This window comes from Polypterus senegalus, unplaced genomic scaffold, assembly GCF_016835505.1.
Source record: "Polypterus senegalus isolate Bchr_013 unplaced genomic scaffold, ASM1683550v1 scaffold_3341, whole genome shotgun sequence".
Classification (NCBI taxonomy): domain Eukaryota; kingdom Metazoa; phylum Chordata; class Cladistia; order Polypteriformes; family Polypteridae; genus Polypterus; species Polypterus senegalus.
Window position 1 is genome coordinate 22,138 of NW_024381206.1, and position 18,271 is coordinate 40,408.

Genomic DNA, 18,271 nt, shown 5'->3' on the forward strand with positions numbered 1-18,271 from the left:
GTTCTTTCCGTACTCCTTCATGTTGCGTCTCGCTTCGAAAAAAATATCACTGTCGCGTATCGGACAAAGCCATTTTTGATTTACCGTCCGGCAGGAAGAGGCTTTCCAGTACCCCATTCCTGGCTGGGAAAACTTGCCGACGATACAGAGAAGAAAGAAGCCAGTGACTACTGAAACCTTGGAATTAGTCGGGAAACGGAAGGCAATTGGGCTGACCATAGATGTAACTCACATTCCTTTCCCACGTCTCCTTCTGCATTTGACGATCGAGGTACAAGACGGAGTGCAATGTTTTTGAACGTTGCCTTTACCGTTAACAGATCTTCCCAAACCTCATAGGAGCGCTGTACAGCATCAGCCAAACTTCATTTTTCTGACTTTATGTGATACTTCAATGGAGGAATCTTCGTTGACGTGACAAATGCCTGTGACATATTTAGGAAGAAAAGAGGAGCCTTCCACGATTTTGCGTGTCATCCTTGCGCAGGGGCCATGCTAATCTTCTCTGTATCGCTCCAATTTTAGTTGATGTACTGCCTGAGCAAGTACAGATTTGGGGGGAAGGCTCTGTGCTTAAGTACGGGGGATGCACCACCTCGTCAGACCATTGTGGTGTAATTCGCTTGGCCGTTCAGCTCTATTTCTCAGGTTGCAGTCTCTTCTAATGGTAAAATTCCACGAATAGCAGTGTGGAGAAGAAGCAGACAATGCCCAGTGTAGCATCCAGCCTCTCCCTTTGCCATTTTCCAGTGTAAATTTCACAGAGAGGCCACCTTGGCTTTATGCTAATTCCATATCAGATGTGCCCCGCCCCAGGGGCGGGCCGCGTTTGTGGGCGTGGCCGCCGTGACTTGCTGAATTTCCGCAGAGGTTGTTTTCTTTGCTCATACTAGGTATACAACACTTTCCGGTTAATTTTTTCTGGCTGGAACACCACTGAGAAGAAATGAGAATGGGTACAGGCACCGTGAAATCCCTGCTTTTCCCTATAGAAAATGATCAACTGTGAAGCTAACCTACTGAAAGAAACATTAAACCGTTAAAAATAAACATTTAATAAGAGAAAAATTAGAAGAAATAAAAATGATAGAAATGATTAAAGGTAAAACTCTACATCCTCCTTGGAAATTAAAGATTGAATTAGAAATGGGAAAACTGCTGATCCCAGGAGCCAACCAGTGCCGTCAGTTAATGAACCCGTTGTCTTTTGAGAAGCTTGGAAAACAAAGAAACACCTGGTTTTCTTGAAAACTCCCGTACTTTGCCATCCAAACAAGAACTGAACTTGTCGCGACCATTCCGATCTCTGCTGTGTTTAATAAGGAGAGACCAACCACTGACCTCCTTCTCTGGACATTAAGAATGTTGTCTGATGCGGAGACAGCGCCATCTTTGGCCAAAACTGGCATGACGCCCAACTCCAGATCCCCTCGCTGAGAGAGACGTAATAGTAAGCAGCTGAATTTTCATGAACGGCATATGCCGAGACAGAAGAAACTGTGTATTACTAGCAGCAGAAATACCCCATCCTCACCAAGGAGGGAGCAAAGACTGACTTTGGTTGACGGCGCAACATTGACGTAGTTCGTAATTCCCACACTCAGAAGGGAGAGGACATGCGCTACATCAGAGGAGTCTGGATTTAGCATCGCCGGATTCTAAAACAAAGAGCCGTTGGCGTTCTTTCCGTACTCCTTCATGTTGCGCGCGAAAAAATATCACTGTCGCGATCGGACAAAGCCATTTTGATTTACCGTCCGGCAGGAAGAGGCTTTCCAGTACCCCATTCCTGGCTGGGAAAACTTGCCGACGATACAGAGAAGAAAGAAGCCAGTGACTACTGAAACCTTGGAATTAGTCGGGAAACGGAAGGCAATTGGGCTGACCATAGATGTAACTCACATTCCTTTCCCACGTCTCCTTCTGCATTTGACGATCGAGGTACAAGACGGAGTGCAATGTTTTTCGAACGTTGCCTTTACCGTAACAGATCTTCCCAAACCTCATAGGAGCGCTGTACAGCATCAGCCAAACTTCATTTTTCTGACTTTATGTGATACTTCAATGGAGGAATCTTCGTTGACGTGACAAATGCCTGTGACATATTTAGGAAGAAAAGAGGAGCGCTTCCACGATTTTGCGTGTCATCCTTGCGCAGGGGCCATGCTAATCTTCTCTGTATCGCTCCAATTTTAGTTGATGTACTGCCTGAGCAAGTACAGATTTGGGGGGAAGGCTCTGTGCTTAAGTACGGGGGATGCACCACCTCGTCAGACCATTGTGGTGTAATTCGCGCGTTCAGCTCTATTTCTCAGGTTGCAGTCTCTTCTAATGGTAAAATTCCACGAATAGCAGTGTGGAGAAGAAGCAGACAATGCCCAGTGTAGCATCCAGCCTCTCTCTTTGCCATTTTCCAGTGTAAATTTCACAGAGAGGCCACCTTGGCTTTATGCTAATTCCATATCAGATGTGCCCCGCCCCGGAGGGCGGCGCGTTGTGGGCGTGGCCGCCGTGACTTGCTGAATTTCCGCAGAGGTTGTTTTCTTTGCTCATACTAGGTATACAACACTTTCCGGGTTAATTTTTTTCTGGCTGGAACACCACTGAGAAGAAATGAGAATGGGTACAGGCACCGTGAAATCCCTGCTTTTCCCTATAGGAAATGATCAACCCGAAGCTAACCTACTGAAAGAAACATTAAACCGTTAAAAATAAACATTTAATAAGAGAAAAATTAGAAGAAATAAAAATGATAGAAATGATTAAAGGTAAAACTCTACATCCTCCTTGGAAATTAAAGATTGAATTAGAAATGGGAAAACTGCTGATCCCAGGAGCCAACCAGTGCCGTCAGTTAATGAACCCGTTGTCTTTTGAGAAGCTTGGAAAACAAAGAAACACCTGGTTTTCTTGAAAACTCCCGTACTTTGCCATCCAAACAAGAACTGAACTTGTCGCGACCATTCCGATCTCTGCTGTGTTTAATAAGGAGAGACCAACCACTGACCTCCTTCTCTGGACATTAAGAATGTTGTCTGATGCGGAGACAGCGCCATCTTTGGCCAAAACTGGCATGACGCCCAACTCCAGATCCCCCGCTGAGAGAGACGTAATAGTAAGCAGCTGAATTTTCATGAACGGCATATGCCGAGACAGAAGAAACTGTGTATTACTAGCAGCAGAAATACCCCATCCTCACCAAGGAGGGAGCAAAGACTGACTTTGGTTGACGGCGCAACATTGACGTAGTTCGTAATTCCCACACTCAGAAGGGAGAGGACATGCGCTACATCAGAGGAGTCTGGATTTAGCATCGCCGGATTCTAAAACAAAGAGCCGTTGGCGTTCTTTCCGTACTCCTTCATGTTGCGTCTCGCCGAAAAAATATCACTGTCGCGATCGGACAAAGCCATTTTGATTTACCGTCCGGCAGGAAGAGGCTTTCCAGTACCCCATTCCTGGCTGGGAAAACTTGCCGACGATACAGAGAAGAAAGAAGCCAGTGACTACTGAAACCTTGGAATTAGTCGGGAAACGGAAGGCAATTGGGCTGACCATAGATGTAACTCACATTCCTTTCCCACGTCTCCTTCTGCATTTGACGATCGAGGTACAAGACGGAGTGCAATGTTTTTGAACGTTGCCTTTACCGTTAACAGATCTTCCCAAACCTCATAGGAGCGCTGTACAGCATCAGCCAAACTTCATTTTTCTGACTTTATGTGATACTTCAATGGAGGAATCTTCGTTGACGGACAAATGCCTGTGACATATTTAGGAAGAAAAGAGGAGCGCTTCCACGATTTTGCGTGTCATCCTTGCGCAGGGGCCATGCTAATCTTCTCTGTATCGCTCCAATTTTAGTTGATGTACTGCCTGAGCAAGTACAGATTTGGGGGGAAGGCTCTGTGCTTAAGTACGGGGGATGCACCACCTCGTCAGACCATTGTGGTGTAATTCGCTTGGCGTTCAGCTCTATTTCTCAGGTTGCAGTCTCTTCTAATGGTAAAATTCCACGAATAGCAGTGTGGAGAAGAAGCAGACAATGCCCAGTGTAGCATCCAGCCTCTCCCTTTGCCATTTTCCAGTGTAAATTTCACAGAGAGGCCACCTTGGCTTTATGCTAATTCCATATCAGATGTGCCCCGCCCCAGGGGCGGGCCGCGTTTGTGGGCGTGGCCGCCGTGACTTGCTGAATTTCCGCAGAGGTTGTTTTCTTTGCTCATACTAGGTATACAACACTTTCCGGGTAAATTTTTTTCTGGCTGGAACACCACTGAGAAGAAATGAGAATGGGTACAGGCACCGTGAAATCCCTGCTTTTCCCTATAGGAAATGATCAACTCTGAAGCTAACCTACTGAAAGAAACATTAAACCGTTAAAAATAAACATTTAATAAGAGAAAAATTAGAAGAAATAAAAATGATAGAAATGATTAAAGGTAAAACTCTACATCCTCCTTGGAAATTAAAGATTGAATTAGAAATGGGAAAACTGCTGATCCCAGGAGCCAACCAGTGCCGTCAGTTAATGAACCCGTTGTCTTTTGAGAAGCTTGGAAAACAAAGAAACACCTGGTTTTCTTGAAAACTCCCCGTACTTTGCCATCCAAACAAGAACTGAACTTGTCGCGACCATTCCGATCTCTGCTGTGTTTAATAAGGAGAGACCAACCACTGACCTCCTTCTCTGGACATTAAGAATGTTGTCTGATGCGGAGACAGCGCCATCTTTGGCCAAAACTGGCATGACGCCCAACTCCAGATCCCCTCGCTGAGAGAGACGTAATAGTAAGCAGCTGAATTTTCATGAACGGCATATGCCGAGACAGAAGAAACTGTGTATTACTAGCAGCAGAAATACCCCATCCTCACCAAGGAGGGAGCAAAGACTGACTTTGGTTGACGGCGCAACATTGACGTAGTTCGTAATTCCCACACTCAGAAGGGAGAGGACATGCGCTACATCAGAGGAGTCTGGATTTAGCATCGCCGGATTCTAAAACAAAGAGCCGTTGGCGTTCTTTCCGTACTCCTTCATGTTGCGTCTCGCTTCGAAAAAAATATCACTGTCGCGTATCGGACAAAGCCATTTTTGATTTACCGTCCGGCAGGAAGAGGCTTTCCAGTACCCCATTCCTGGCTGGGAAAACTTGCCGACGATACAGAGAAGAAAGAAGCCAGTGACTACTGAAACCTTGGAATTAGTCGGGAAACGGAAGGCAATTGGGCTGACCATAGATGTAACTCACATTCCTTTCCCACGTCTCCTTCTGCATTTGACGATCGAGGTACAAGACGGAGTGCAATGTTTTTCGAACGTTGCCTTTACCGTTAACAGATCTTCCCAAACCTCATAGGAGCGCTGTACAGCATCAGCCAAACTTCATTTTTCTGACTTTATGTGATACTTCAATGGAGGAATCTTCGTTGACGTGACAAATGCCTGTGACATATTTAGGAAGAAAAGAGGAGCGCTTCCACGATTTTGCGTGTCATCCTTGCGCAGGGGCCATGCTAATCTTCTCTGTATCGCTCCAATTTTAGTTGATGTACTGCCTGAGCAAGTACAGATTTGGGGGGAAGGCTCTGTGCTTAAGTACGGGGGATGCACCACCTCGTCAGACCATTGTGGTGTAATTCGCTTGGCCGTTCAGCTCTATTTCTCAGGTTGCAGTCTCTTCTAATGGTAAAATTCCACGAATAGCAGTGTGGAGAAGAAGCAGACAATGCCCAGTGTAGCATCCAGCCTCTCCCTTGCCATTTTCCAGTGTAAATTTCACAGAGAGGCCACCTTGGCTTTATGCTAATTCCATATCAGATGTGCCCCGCCCCAGGGGCGGGCCGCGTTTGTGGGCGTGGCCGCCGTGACTTGCTGAATTTCCGCAGAGGTTGTTTTCTTTGCTCATACTAGGTATACAACACTTTCGGGTTAATTTTTTTCTGGCTGGAACACCACTGAGAAGAAATGAGAATGGGTACAGGCACCGTGAAATCCCTGCTTTTCCCTATAGGAAATGATCAACTGCGAAGCTAACCTACTGAAAGAAACATTAAACCGTTAAAAATAAACATTTAATAAGAGAAAAATTAGAAGAAATAAAAATGATAGAAATGATTAAAGGTAAAACTCTACATCCTCCTTGGAAATTAAAGATTGAATTAGAAATGGGAAAACTGCTGATCCCAGGAGCCAACCAGTGCCATCAGTTAATGAACCCGTTGTCTTTTGAGTAGCTTGGAAAACAAAGAAACACCTGGTTTTCTTGAAAACTCCCGTACTTTGCCATCCAAACAAGAACTGAACTTGTCGCGACCATTCCGATCTCTGCTGTGTTTAATAAGGAGAGACCAACCACTGACCTCCTTCTCTGGACATTAAGAATGTTGTCTGATGCGGAGACAGCGCCATCTTTGGCCAAAACTGGCATGACGCCAACTCCAGATCCCGCTGAGAGAGACGTAATAGTAAGCAGCTGAATTTTCATGAACGGCATATGCCGAGAGAGAAGAAACTGTGTATTACTAGCAGCAGAAATACCCCATCCTCACCAAGGAGGGAGCAAAGACTGACTTTGGTTGACGGCGCAACATTGACGTAGTTCGTAATTCCCACACTCAGAAGGGAGAGGACATGCGCTACATCAGAGGAGTCTGGATTTAGCATCGTCGGATTCTAAAACAAAGAGCCGTTGGCGTTCTTTCCGTACTCCTTCATGTTGCGTCTCGCTTCGAAAAAAATATCACTGTCGCGATCGGACAAAGCCATTTTGATTTACCGTCCGGCAGGAAGAGGCTTTCCAGTACCCCATTCCTGGCTGGGAAAACTTGCCGACGATACAGAGAAGAAAGAAGCCAGTGACTACTGAAACCTTGGAATTAGTCGGGAAACGGAAGGCAATTGGGCTGACCATAGATGTAACTCACATTCCTTTCCCACGTCTCCTTCTGCATTTGACGATCGAGGTACAAGACGGAGTGCAATGTTTTTCGAACGTTGCCTTTACCGTTAACAGATCTTCCCAAACCTCATAGGAGCGCTGTACAGCATCAGCCAAACTTCATTTTTCTGACTTTATGTGATACTTCAATGGAGGAATCTTCGTTGACGTGACAAATGCCTGTGACATATTTAGGAAGAAAAGAGGAGCGCTTCCACGATTTTGCGTGTCATCCTTGCGCAGGGGCCATGCTAATCTTCTCTGTATCGCTCCAATTTTAGTTGATGTACTGCCTGAGCAAGTACAGATTTGGGGGGAAGGCTCTGTGCTTAAGTACGGGGGATGCACCACCTCGTCAGACCATTGTGGTGTAATTCGCTTGGCCGTTCAGCTCTATTTCTCAGGTTGCAGTCTCTTCTAATGGTAAAATTCCACGAATAGCAGTGTGGAGAAGAAGCAGACAATGCCCAGTGTAGCATCCAGCCTCTCTCTTTGCCATTTTCCAGTGTAAATTTCACAGAGAGGCCACCTTGGCTTTATGCTAATTCCATATCAGATGTGCCCCGCCCCAGGGGCGGGCCGCGTTTGTGGGCGTGGCCGCCGTGACTTGCTGAATTTCCGCAGAGGTTGTTTTCTTTGCTCATACTAGGTATACAACACTTTCCGGGTTAATTTTTTTCTGGCTGGAACACCACTGAGAAGAAATGAGAATGGGTACAGGCACCGTGAAATCCCTGCTTTTCCCTATAGGAAATGATCAACTCTGAAGCTAACCTACTGAAAGAAACATTAAACCGTTAAAAATAAACATTTAATAAGAGAAAAATTAGAAGAAATAAAAATGATAGAAATGATTAAAGGTAAAACTCTACATCCTCCTTGGAAATTAAAGATTGAATTAGAAATGGGAAAACTGCTGATCCCAGGAGCCAACCAGTGCCATCAGTTAATGAACCCGTTGTCTTTTGAGAAGCTTGGAAAACAAAGAAACACCTGGTTTTCTTGAAAACTCCCCGTACTTTGCCATCCAAACAAGAACTGAACTTGTCGCGACCATTCCGATCTCTGCTGTGTTTAATAAGGAGAGACCAACCACTGACCTCCTTCTCTGGACATTAAGAATGTTGTCTGATGCGGAGACAGCGCCATCTTTGGCCAAAACTGGCATGACGCCCAACTCCAGATCCCCTCGCTGAGAGAGACGTAATAGTAAGCAGCTGAATTTTCATGAACGGCATATGCCGAGAGAGAAGAAACTGTGTATTACTAGCAGCAGAAATACCCCATCCTCACCAAGGAGGGAGCAAAGACTGACTTTGGTTGACGGCGCAACATTGACGTAGTTCGTAATTCCCACACTCAGAAGGGAGAGGACATGCGCTACATCAGAGGAGTCTGGATTTAGCATCGCCGGATTCTAAAACAAAGAGCCGTTGGCGTTCTTTCCGTACTCCTTCATGTTGCGTCTCGCTTCGAAAAAAATATCACTGTCGCGTATCGGACAAAGCCATTTTTGATTTACCGTCCGGCAGGAAGAGGCTTTCCAGTACCCCATTCCTGGCTGGGAAAACTTGCCGACGATACAGAGAAGAAAGAAGCCAGTGACTACTGAAACCTTGGAATTAGTCGGGAAACGGAAGGCAATTGGGCTGACCATAGATGTAACTCACATTCCTTTCCCACGTCTCCTTCTGCATTTGACGATCGAGGTACAAGACGGAGTGCAATGTTTTTCGAACGTTGCCTTTACCGTTACCAGATCTTCCCAAACCTCATAGGCGCGCTGTACAGCATCAGCCAAACTTCATTTTTCTGACTTTATGTGATACTTCAATGGAGGAATCTTCGTTGACGTGACAAATGCCTGTGACATATTTAGGAAGAAAAGAGGAGCGCTTCCACGATTTTGCGTGTCATCCTTGCGCCTAAAGAATTCCGATCTTCTCGGCGACTCTGTGCCGTGTTTGTGCCGAGTTGTGGGATGATTGACAAGCAGAAGCGTGCAACGCCGTGCAGCGATTGGTCGAGGCGCTCTTGTGCCGATAATTTTGTAAACATTTATTGGCTGAAAAGAGAGAAGCGTTTCAAGTTTTGTTGGGAAAGACCCGCCTCCCCGTGTAAAAGCGGTGATGTCATGTTTCAAGTTTCAAGTCTCATCTTAAAGTGGGGCCCGCTGATACAATTGAAACGGTGCTATTGATGTTACTCTTAGTGCACAAAATACAAGGATTATAGCGAAGTGAAATAAAACAGATGTGGTTGAATGTAATGAGAATTTATTTGTTTTGTACATATTAATAAAAGTATTCTTTTTTTTTTGTATTTTATTAAACTGGTTTCAGTAATATAAATATCTGTAAATAGTCTGGGCAGAAAGAATTGCGTTATAATGATGTCTGTTAGTAAATAATAATAATAATAATAATAATAATAATAATAATAATGCCAACAAAAGCAAAATGCAGTGTAACCATAGTAGTTGTAATATTATTAAAGGCCTTAAAAAAAGTGTGTATTAGTATTACCAACCATTATATTTAATTTTTTGTTTTTTCCCTTTTACTTTTTCAGAATTGAGAATTAACTCTTTTTTGGGTATCTGTTACCATGGCTGCCACTAGTATACCTACGTGAGTCTTTGTTTGTAGTAGTAATGTTCCTGTCAAAGGAAAGGTTTCTTTCTTTAACTGACGTACTGGTTGATTGCGTTGTTTTAATAGACCCAACATCACCTGCGGTGTTGACATGTAAGTATTCATAGGTTAAATAAGACAAAGGTTAATTCGAAGAAAAAAAAAAAAAAAAAAGTTTTTGGGATATTGGGCTTGGTGCCTATAGAATTTGTTCAAAGGTGGTGGTTTCTCATCCTGTTGTTCCCTTGTTCATTGTTTGCATGCTCAGTTACTCTTTATTTTGTCTCTGTTGGAGGCAACGTCGCTTGGTGCACACTAAATGGAAGTTTCAACCTACTAGTTGTTCCCTGAAGGCCAATTTGTAATATTCTGAAATTTCCTTTAATTTCAGTTTTTGGTAACCTAAACTTTAAATGTCAAATGTCTGCCAGTTTCCTGTGGATCCGTTTCAGGTCGCTCGTTGCATTCCAGCTGGTTAAATTGGAAGAAAAACGGGTGTTGTAAAACTTTGGAATGGAACTGTAACTTTCTCTTGGTTTATCTGATTTTTCCAGCTTGAACCCTGTGCCAGAGTTCCGCCGCGAGACCTCCGGTGAACTGACCCTCAAGGCCTCCACCGAGGCGGTCCAGGTCGCCAAGGCAAACCGCCTGAGCGGCTCTGTGCCGTTCAAGGTGAAGTCGGCCGAGACGGTCAGGGAGCAGGCCAGGAGACGCGTGCGGGCCGCAGGTGGTGACCCCGGGGACTCCAAGCTGGTGCGCAGCGCCAGCGAGCTCCAGTTTGGACAGTACCGGGCCAGACTTTAAATGGTTGCTGACCCATGACCTCGGCTATGCCGTCATGGTGTTGGCAACCCACCTGAGGGAGCGTGAAGATGGCCAGGTGTCAGATAGCCCGCTGGCGGGCAATAAGAACGCCCTGGAGTCCTACGCCTGGCTCTTTCCCGAAGTGAAGGCGGCCATCCGCCGTCGACGGGGGGGAGACGGGTCGGCTGGGGCTCCGGACGAGGGCAAGAGGCTCGTCGGCTTCGGCCAACACGGACACCTGACGTTTGAGGCCCTTTACAATACAGCAGATCCGGAGGCCAAGAGGTGAGAAAAGAATTTTGGGTGGGGTCTGAGGGGAAGGGCCCAGCAAGGTAGTGGGACCCTGCTTCCATTTGTTCAAGTGTTACCGTTTCTGCTGTTGTACCCCAATGCAGTTACATCAAATGGCTCAGGCGTCAGACCACCAAAGTCGGCACCAGGATGCATGCGCTCCAGCTCTATGTGCGGCGAAGAGACGAGGCGAAGGCAGCAGAAACCTCCTCCCGTCCCAAAACCACCACCGTTGCCCCCAGCGCCTCTCTCTGCAGCAGCCTCCGCCGCCGAGATTCCGGATGACGTGCTGCTTTCGGCCAGCATGGAGCTGGAGGCTGGTAAGTGACAGCCACCCATGGAAACTGGTGGTGGCTCCTTCACTTTTTCTGTTTAACCTGTTATTTGTTTGAATTTGTAAACAACCTTCCCCAGCATCTACCTCCCAGTCTGCAACCAGTAGAGGGCCAGTGCCATCCCAGCGCTCCCAACCGACGGCTGATCCGGGAAAGCAGCCCGCAAACGCTATCTGTAGCCAGGAGAGAGGTGAGTTAAAAGGATGCGTTTGTATGAATTGCATTGCCGGGAAAGGAAGAGGCCCTGTCTGATTCTTTTTGTTTGTTTTTGTGTTGGTCATGCTCTCTGTCTCTGTCTCTGTCTGTCTGTCTGTCTGTCTGTCTCTCTCACACACACAGCTACTTTTGCCCGAGGGCTGGAGGAGTACATTACCCAAGGAACAGCACAAGTGGGTAAGCCGGGCCCTTTTCACCACTGGCAAGGACGGAAAGCCTGTGCTGACCTCCAACCTTCGCCTTTGGTGGTTTCCTCCCGGCCCCCGCAACGTGCACCTCCAGCCCCCGACATCGGCCGACACCTTTTTTCAGCGCCCGTTCTTCCTGTGGATGCCGTACCGCATGTGGGGCTACAAGCTGTCCTGCACGGCGTGCAGCCACAGGTTGTCGGGAGCCGGACTCTACAGGACCGTCCGGAGGGTCCTGGATACAGACGGATGGTACTTCATGGCCACGGAGTACCTAGAGTGCCGGCGCTGCAGGAAGAAGGTGGCGGGCTGGTCGCAGGATATCCTGGATCAGCTGCACCACACCCACCGGGATGACTTTCCAGCTATCCTGACTTACAGGTCAGACAAGGAGTCTCTGAAGGCTAGGTCAACTCTCCACAGGTACACGGGCAGTCCTAACGTCTCTGTTCTGTCTAACACAGGTTATCCTGCGACGTAAAGCTGATTGGGCAGATGAAGGAGCGCACGCTGGGCAATGGGGCCACCCGGCTGCGCAGATATCTGCTCGAGCAGCACACCAGCTCCTGGTTGAAGCGGTCCAAAAAGTTCATGTACGCGGCACCAAATTTATCACACGGTGTCGAGCCACCTGCGGCCTCGCTGCTTCTACCGCTGATGACCCCGTGCCCAGTACAAAGTGGTTGTTGTCCGTCTATGCCAGGGAGGTGGCTTCGAGGATAGATGAGATCAAGGGCCGGATCACCTCCATCTTTGGCTCAATCCTGAAGATGGACTCAACCAAGAAGGTGAGCGATATCGCCGTCTGCTCCCTCTCTCCTTCCTTCCTTCCTTCCTTCCTTCCTGCTTACTGTCGCTCTTCCTTTCATTGTTCAGGTGACCAAGAAACTCGCCGGTGCCGCGGCAGGAACAGCAGCCTGGGTGACCAACGTGGGGAACGAGCACGGCCAGGTCCTTATCAGCGTCCTCACTGCAGCCGAGGGCGCTGGCCTGCACCCCATGGCCACCGGGCTGATGCGGCGATACCGTGATGCCAGTGTGTCCCCGCCTCTGGTCCTCTACGTGGACCGAGACTGCTGTTCCCACGGGGGACCCTCCAAGGTGTCCCTCTTATTCCACCAGTGGGAACAGCTGGTGGTGCGGCTCGACGTGTGGCACCTGATGCGACGCTTTGCGGCCGGTGTCACCACGGAGAGCCACCCACTATATAGCCTGTTCATGGCGCGTCTCTCGTTCTGCCTCTCTGAGTGGGACCAGGGAGACGTCGCCCGCCGCGACTGGCCAGGGCTGGTGAGGCGGGGAACGATCCCCGAGGCTCCGGCTACGGAAAGATCCCGTTAAAGGAGCTGGCCCGCCACTGCCGCCGCCGCACACGTGGCGTGCAGGAGACTGGCCGGCTCATTGACGAGATGCTGGAGGCCTTCGGGATGCCACTGACAACATGGGTGTCCCGGTTTTGGACCGCGACAAGATCCAGGAAATCTGGAAAACTCAGAGGCGCCACCTCCACTGCATCCAGGACCCACCTGGCGTGCACCTGTACATGCAGACCGGGCAGCTGGTCAAAGGGGGGATCACGCTGCCGGTGTTCAGGTGTGCGCGAGGTTCAACTTCGTTGGAGTCGTTCCACCTGCATCTGGACCGCTTCATACCTGGTAAGGGTGCCCAGAAACCTGTACTTTTGACCTGTGTTGTGCGAGGGAGTGGGTGGCATTACATTTTATCTCTCTCTCTCTCTCTCTCTCTCTCTCTCATTGTGTCTTTCAGGCACTTCAGCGAGCGCCCACTTTCAGGCCTACCTGCGGAAGGCCTGACGCGTGGAACGAAGACCGTGCGGCACAAGCAGTGGAGGGAGCAGACCGTGATATGGTCTGCTACAGTGGCCAACTCCAGCACTCCACCAACGAGCTGAGCGAGATTTTATATCATAGGAAGCTCGTTGTTGATTACACCCGGCCTGCGAAGTACACTGGTGAGGCAGGCGTCGAGCTGTCTGTCTGTCTGTCTTATCTGTTTCTCCCTCCGTCCCACCTTTTCATTTTATAACAGTTGCCTCCTTTTCACAGGTGAGCTTATTGGTATCCAGTACCTGTTTTCGCAGACCGGTCGAGTGCTGGAGGAAGTGATGGGCAGGGATCCCGGCGCCCGGATGGGACTGACACGGACGGACGACGACAGTGTGGATGAGGGCTTCCAAGAGGTCGAGGGCCTGGAAGAGGAAGCTCTGGACAACACCGTCTTCGGCCTTGAGGAGGACTTCGCCCAACAACCGTTGTCGTCTGTCAGGTCCCAGTCGCATCCTGCCATCGGCGCCTCACAGTCTGGGCCAGCCGACCAGGAGACCTCCCCTGGAGACGAGGCCACTCAAAGCAGGTCCCACAAGCTGGTAAGTGTCTCCTGACAAGTTGTGCTATACCTGTGGAATATCTGATGAGTGCTCCCCTTTCTCACTTTTGCTCTCTTCCCCCCAACAGCATAGCCTTGGAACTGACAATGACCCAGGTTACCAGCACGTGGTCAACCTGGCCTTGAGTCTCGTCAAGCTGCGCCACCACGCCACGTGGACGCAGCAGCAAGTGGCGGACATCGTCACCCTCTGGGAACGATTGCCGGAGGGCGACAAGGCCCCAGTTCGCTTTCCGCCACGCTACCAGGAAAGACTGGTGCAGGGGAGGTTCCGACGCAAGCACTCGCACACCAGTGTCACACCGGGAGTGGAGAGCTTGCGACGGTAAGTGATCAACCTCTTTGGTGTGGCCTCTATCCTTTTGATTGGATATCGATGGCATGACTGACTGACTGACTGTCTCTCTCTCTCTCTCTCTCTCTCTCTCTCTCTCTCTCTCTCTCTCTCTCTCTCTCTCTGAATGTTGTAGGTGTATGGTCGGCCAAGGCGCAAGCCGCACAGATGCCAAACATCAGCCGCCTTGTGGAGGCCGTTTGTGTAGAGCTGTCCAGGATTCACCCCGAAGGAACCACCATCTGCGGCGTGAGGGTGAATCGCTGGGCAGCTGTGATGCGGGATTACATCTGCATCCGGGAAAACATCCTCACAAACTCGGTACTCCTGGCCCAGACTCGAATCCAGTTATTCCCCCTCAATCAACGCACACTGGCACAATGGTAAGTACACACTGCACAAGTACAATCCACCATGCTGCTCTCCTCCCTCCCTCCCTCCCTCCCACCGTGACTTTCTTTGCTTTCTGTCCCTGTAGGCACTACACTCGCACCAGGGAGCTTCAACGGCGGGATCTGGAGTTGGCCGTGCCCCTGCCAACCAGCTCGGCCCTTGCTACTGAGCCCACCCCTGCCACACGCCCACGACCCACGGGCCCCGAGCAGTCCGCTGCACAATCACTCCACTTCCCTGACCCGCCTGACCTATCCGGTCAGGCACGCAGCGACGTCGGGGCCCGTGGATGTGGCACCAGCCATCGTTGTGCACCCCCGTGCCACATGAAGCCCCGCCACCCAGCCACTCTCCCCGCCGGCTGACACTGCCAGTCCTCCGCTTCCACCGCCGCAGGCAGGACCCTCAATACCACGCACCACTGCCTGGCGGCGGAAGAAAAAGCAGGAGGCGGACGAGCTGGCACGACAGCAAGGAATCCTCCCCAAACAAAGAAAAAGATTGAAGCATACATATGTAAGAGCTGTGGCGGCAAAAACCAAAGAGTTCGCCACAGCCAGTTTGGGGGGGAATTCTTTTGCTCCACGTCAGCCGGCAAAACCATCGAGGAGTGGCTGGCGGAAAAGCGGAGGGAAAAACAAAAACGTGCAGGGGGGGATTGCCAATAAATTAATTTTTGTTTTTTTTAATCTGTAGATGGAGCCCATACGTTGCTTTTTTTTTATTTATTTATTTTTTTTTATTATATATATATATAACTGCCTGGCACTTTATCTGTTGGCAGAAAGGGAGGCCTGCTTCATTTCATTTTTGAAGCTGTTTTTACTTTTTTTTTTTTCCCCCCAACCTTTGCAAATTACTGGCACTTTGTATTTTGGCAAGGAGGCCTCCGTCCTTTTTTAAGCTGTTTTTACTTTTTTTTTTTCCAATCTTTGCAAATGACTGGCACTTTATATGTTATCAAGGAGGCCTCCGTCCTTTTTCAAGCTGTTTTTACTTTTTTTTGCAATCTTTGCAAATGACTGGCAAGGAGGCCTCCTTCCTTTTTCAAGCTGTTTTTACTTTTTTTTTTTTTCCAATCTTTGCAAATGACTGGCAGGCCTCTCTCTCTCAATTGTCTTTTTTAATTTTGGGCTTCATCTACAGGTATGGCAATATTTTTTATTCTATATATATACTTTTTTCATTAATTATTTTTACTATATAGTTATTTCGTATTGTTCTTTCATGCATATAGTTATTTCATGTTCTTTTTTTGATAAGTGTTTGATTTCTATTAGTTATTTCATGTTCTATTTATTGTATATAGTTATTTCTCTTGTATTGTTTGATATTTCGTTTTATAAACCTTGATTGATTGAATCGTTCTGTCTGCCTTGCCTCTATCCCGACGCCGCCGCTTTAAGGGCTCTCTGTTTACCTTCCAGCGACGCGTGGCTAATCTAGCATCGTCCGCCCCTTTCTCCTTTTACGGACCCGGCTCCGCACCGCAAAGCACCGGCTCCACACCAACTGGCCTTCTTCCGTCACGAAGATTGGCTTACATTTTTTCAAGTTTTGTTGGGAAAGACCCGCCTCCCGTAAAAGCGGTGATGTCATGTTTCAAGTTTCAAGTCTCATCTTAAAGTGGGGCCCGCTGATACAATTGAAACGGTGCTATTGATGTTACTCTTAGTGCACAAAATACAAGGATTATAGCGAAGTGAAATAAAACAGATGTGGTTGAATGTAATGAGAATTTATTTGTTTTGTACATATTAATAAAAGTATTCTTTTTTTTGTATTTTATTAAACTGGTTTCAGTAATATAAATATCTGTAAATAGTCTGGGCAGAAAGAATTGCGTTATAATGATGTCTGTTAGTAAATAATAATAATAATAATAATAATAATAATAATAATGCCAACAAAAGCAAAATGCAGTGTAACCATAGTAGTTGTAATATTATTAAGGGCCTTAAAAAAAGTGTGTATTAGTATTACCAACCATTATATTTAATTTTTTGTTTTTTCCCTTTTACTTTTTCAGAATTGAGAATTAACTCTTTTTTGGGTATCTGTTACCATGGCTGCCACTAGTATACCTACGTGAGTCTTTGTTTGTAGTAGTAATGTTCCTGTCAAAGGAAAGGTTTCTTTCTTTAACTGACGTGTCAACCCGGTTATCCTCGGCGTAAAGCTGATTGGGCAGATGAAGGGGCCACGCTGGGGCAATGGGGACCCGGCTGGGAATATCTGCCGAAGAAACACCCAAGCTCCTGGTTGAGCGGTCCAAAAAGTTCATGTCGCGGCCGCAAATTTATCACACGGGTGTGAGCCACCTCGGCCTCCTGCTTCTACCGCGGCCCCGGTGCCCAGTAAAAGTGGTTGTTGTCCGTCTATGCCAGGGAGGTGGCTTCGAGGATAGATGAGATCAGGGCCGGATCCTCCATCTTTGGCTCAATCCTGAAGATGGACTCAACCAGAAGGTGGCGATATGCCGTCTGCTCCCTCCCCTCCTTCCTTCCTTTCCCTTTCCCCTTCCCCTCCCTTTGTCGCTCTTCCTTTCATTGTTCAGGTGACCAAGAAACTCGCGGTGCGCGGCAGGGAACAGCCTGGGTGACCAGCGTGGGGAGCAGACCGGCCAGGTCCTTATAAAGCGTCCTCACTGCAGCCGGGGCTGGCCTGCCATGGCCACGGGCTGATCCGGCGAACCGTGATGCCAGTGTGCCCCCGCCTCTGGTCCTCGTGGAGGGGGCCTGCTGTTCCAGGGGACCCTCAAGGTGTCCCTCTTATTCCACCAGTGGGAACAGCTGGTGGTGCGCTCGACGTGTGGCACCTGATCCGGGCCCTTTTGCGGCGGTGTCCCGGGAGAGCCACCCACTATTAGCCCTGTTCTGGGGCGTCCGTTCTGCCTCTTGGGGTGGGACCAGGAGGCGGGGCCCGGTAGCTTGAGCCCCGGGCTGGTGGGGAGCGGGGGCGATCCCGGGCTCCCGGGTACGGAAGATCCCGTTAAAAAGGGGTGGCCCGCCACTGCCGCCCGCCGCCCGCGTGGGGGTGCAGGGGCTGGCGGGTCATTGACAGATGCTGGAAACCGGGATGCCACTGACAACATGGGTGTCCGGTTTTGGACGCGAAGATCCCGAAATCTGGAAAACTCAGGCGCCACCCCACTGCATCCAGGACCCACCTGGCGTGCACCAGACATGCAGACCGGGCGCTGGTCAAGGGGGATCACCTGCCCGGGGTTCAGGTTCTTTGGGTTCCTTCTGGTCGTTCCACCTGCATCTGGGCCACTTCATACCCGGTAAAAGGGGGCCCAGGGAAAACCCGTATTTTACCTGTGTTGTGCGGGGGTGGGTGGCATCACATTTTATCCTCTCTCTCTCTCTTCCCCTCTCTCTCTCCTCATTGTGTCTTCGGCACTTCGCAAGTCGGCCCCTTTTAGGCCACCCTGCGGAAGCTGGTGCGTGGGCAACCGTCGGCAAGCAGTGGAGGGGCAGACCGTGATATGGTCTCTCGGTGGCCCTCAGCACTCCACCAAGGGGGCGGGGGTTTTCATATCATGGAGCTGTTGTTGAACCCCCCACGGTACTGGGAGCCAGCGTCGAGGCTCTGCTGTCTGTCTTATCTGTTTCTCCTCAAAAACCTTTTTTTTTTATAAAATTTCCCCCTTTTCCTGGGTTTTTGGAAGCCTTTTTTGGCCAAAATATCAGGGGGGCCCCCCCCGTTCCGGGCCCGGGGGGGGGGC

General features: G+C 48.9%; 5 non-coding genes across 5 annotated transcripts; all 5 read right to left on the bottom strand.

Moving 5' to 3' along the window:
• Positions 1 to 442: 442 nt before the first annotated feature.
• Positions 443 to 549, bottom strand: LOC120520514. Its single transcript, XR_005631861.1, has one exon. It is a non-coding gene; the product is annotated as a U6 spliceosomal RNA (small nuclear RNA).
• Positions 550 to 2,112: 1,563 nt separating this feature from the next.
• Positions 2,113 to 2,220, bottom strand: LOC120520522. Its single transcript, XR_005631866.1, has one exon. It is a non-coding gene; the product is annotated as a U6 spliceosomal RNA (small nuclear RNA).
• A 1,560-nt stretch (positions 2,221 to 3,780) lies between these two features.
• On the bottom strand, positions 3,781 to 3,888 carry LOC120520523. Its single transcript, XR_005631867.1, has one exon. It is a non-coding gene; the product is annotated as a U6 spliceosomal RNA (small nuclear RNA).
• Positions 3,889 to 5,463: 1,575 nt separating this feature from the next.
• LOC120520524 lies at positions 5,464 to 5,571 on the bottom strand. The gene has a single exon (XR_005631868.1). It is a non-coding gene; the product is annotated as a U6 spliceosomal RNA (small nuclear RNA).
• Positions 5,572 to 7,138: 1,567 nt separating this feature from the next.
• Positions 7,139 to 7,246, bottom strand: LOC120520525. The gene has a single exon (XR_005631869.1). It is a non-coding gene; the product is annotated as a U6 spliceosomal RNA (small nuclear RNA).
• Between the last annotated feature and the right edge of the window lie 11,025 nt (positions 7,247 to 18,271).